This window comes from Lucilia cuprina, chromosome 3, assembly GCF_022045245.1.
Source record: "Lucilia cuprina isolate Lc7/37 chromosome 3, ASM2204524v1, whole genome shotgun sequence".
In the NCBI taxonomy this organism is placed as follows: domain Eukaryota; kingdom Metazoa; phylum Arthropoda; class Insecta; order Diptera; family Calliphoridae; genus Lucilia; species Lucilia cuprina.
The window spans coordinates 66,553,335-66,556,454 of NC_060951.1; positions in this window are offsets into that span (position 1 = coordinate 66,553,335).

Here is a 3,120-nt window from a genome sequence, read left to right on the forward strand (position 1 = left end):
TATAAAATTGATATTTTATTAATTTATTAATCAAATAAATTAAACTATTTCACAGAGATTTTTTTAAAAATCAATTACGAAAGTGATTAAAACAATCATTAATCGATTATTAATCGATTACACACAACGTTAAAGGAATTCTAGACCTTTAACAATGCGTTCAGCATTTACAAAAATGATCACTTTATTGTCACAATTTAACATATAAAGTGTTTCATAAATTGTCAACAAACTTGAATATTATATGCCTAAAATTTTATTGACTATTTAAGAATTATAAATATTGCTAGCACAAAAATTCAAAATAAAATATTAAAAATAAATCTAAAATAGAAAGAAGGCCAAAAATTGTTTTTAATCAATTAAAAAATTAATTGAATTAATTAAAAATTTATTCAAAATTTTACACTTAAGTTTCAAACAGTTTCAAAATTTGTTGAAATAAAATATAAAGAAAATTTAAACATGATAATTGAAAATAATACGCTTGATACAGGGAGAGTGTATTCTTAGCGAAGCCAAAATTAAGTTTATTTTATGTTTGGGGGAATCGTTTCGGCTTGCGAAATAATACTTTTAATCTTTTTTACTTCCACTTTTATTCAGAAGCCCATAATATACCCAAAATTTAATTTCAATATTGTCGTAGTTGTTATACCCACAGTCAAGAAGGATCGTTCAAGACCCATAAAAGATTACATATTCTGTGTCCTTACTAGATCCATCCGTCTGTCCCTCTGTCTGTTGAAAACACGATACAATCCAAACGGGAATAGTTAGAAAGCTGAAATTTTGCATTAACGCACGTAACTGGCTTAAAGAAGCATATATATTGGCGAAATTAGGCTCATCGGCCTATAATTGACCTTAGCCGCCATATAAGGGTCCTTCAGAAAAAGACTTTAAAGATCATAACTCTATAAAGGAAGCATATATAGCGTTAAAATTCGGCAAAACCATGTTTTATAGAATCGTAAATCTCTTTGAAAATTTTTTAATTACTGACCCTAGCCGGCATATAAGCGCTTATTAGAAAATGACTTAGCAAAATGTATCTCTACGAAGTTTTTTGAGGATCGGCTCATATTGCCCCTAATCTCCATATAATGCTCCCTTTAAAAAATGACTTCAACAATCGGTTCATTATTGATACTATTCTCCTTAGAAAATTACTTTAACACTCACAACTAACTTCATAATACCAGTGAAGTGCTTCAGTTGACCATAGAATTATTCCGAGAATTTGATGTTTATATTAATTTCGATTACTAAAATTAGATTTTTTAATGATATGAGATAGATCAAAATCTCGCTATTGTAAAGTTTATTTTATATCGCAACCTGATTTTAATTTTTTAACTTTCAAACGGATCCCTAAAAAGGTAAATTCTGCAACATTAACAATAGTATTTTTTATGATACAACATGTTGTCAATTTGTAAATGCGTATGTATGTATATATGTACTTTAAATGAGCATTTATGTTTTTTTGTAGTACAAAAATAGTTTTTGAGTGCATGCAGACTGTGTAGTATAGACTTATGCATAAATATGTATGTTTGCATGTAAAGTGCATAGTAGAAATATGTATGTATCAGTATCAGGTGAAACTCACCGATTGTAAAACATTATGCAACTATTCCCTCATTTTGACATTAATTTTCATTTGCTGCATCAGGCTGCGTATTTTTCGTTTTTACTGTGGTATATTTATAACCTACACCACTATAGTGGGGAGGATATTATATGTTTGTGCTGCTGTTTGTAACACACAAAAATATTGGTCCAATACCAACCTTAAAGTATATCGATCGATTTTTTGAGTCGATTAAGACATGTCCATCCGTCTGTCCAACTGGCTGACTGCAATTTTAAAGATAATTTGATGAAATTTGGACCAAGCTTGTTTTTTTTGGCACAAAGACAAATCCTATTAAAAATGGTTGAAATCGGTCCATTATTTCACCTAGCCCCCATACAACCGTACCTCCCGATTTTGTTTTTTTTATGCCATAATTATTATCTCTCTAAGAATTTGCACAAATAAGTTTTATATACGTATAAATGACACTGCATATTTTCGTAATGATTGGCCCTTTTTTGACCCTATACAGTGAAAAATACAAATTTTGGTGCAGGGTATTATATGGTCGGCTATGCCCGACCATATATACGTACTATGTACGTACGTTTGTTCGTTATACAACTGAATTGCTCATTTTGCGTCATGTTTTCTATTATTATTGGACAAATGTTTATATGTTTGTTTACAGCAAAATGTTTGAATTCGATCGTCTAATATTTCACTTTTTTGGATTAGCATAATTTAGAAATTCAATATATTACTTTATGAACAGCGTTTTTTCGTTACAAGTAATTAAAAATATATTTTTCTTTAACTACGTACACTGATATGTATGTACATCAGGTGAGGACCCACGAGGTGGGACGTAAAAACATTTCTTATCATAGAACGAACAAATTTTAAATTTTATTTTCGGAAGAAGGGGACTACCCTAATGTATGTTTTTTCTTCACCAATTTGAAACAATAAATCAAGTGGATGATGATCAAGTAGATGACAAAACTTTTTATATCAAGTTTTTAGTTTTTAGTATTTAACGAAGATTTTTTTTTACCAAATTATTTGTTTTATTTGCATGATTAGGAAAAAAGTTTTTTCTTGTGCTATAAATGCAAACAGAAAATCAAAGGATTTATCTTCTAAAATAAAATATGTTTGTTTAAAATTCTTTGTAAAAGTTCAATATATGGAAAACATGTAAAACTTTGTCCTTAGCCGAGAACACAAAATAGTTTTACATAATAATTGCTCAAACTTAAACTCCTTTTTTATTCCTTTATAATTTTTCTTAATTTGTTCAACAATTGCAAACTGTTCTTTAGTATCTCAATTTTAATAAAAAAATTCTTTAGCATGGAAATTTGTATTACTTACTCTTTCTTGATGTATATTGTTCCAAGAAAAAATTTAGTATTAAACCTTTCAAAGATCGATCGCGTAGCAGCTTAAAATGAAGAAAAGTATGAATTGAGTTTAATATGACACTCAGTTTGTTATACACAACTATATTATATTTTAAGAAACAAAACCCTTGT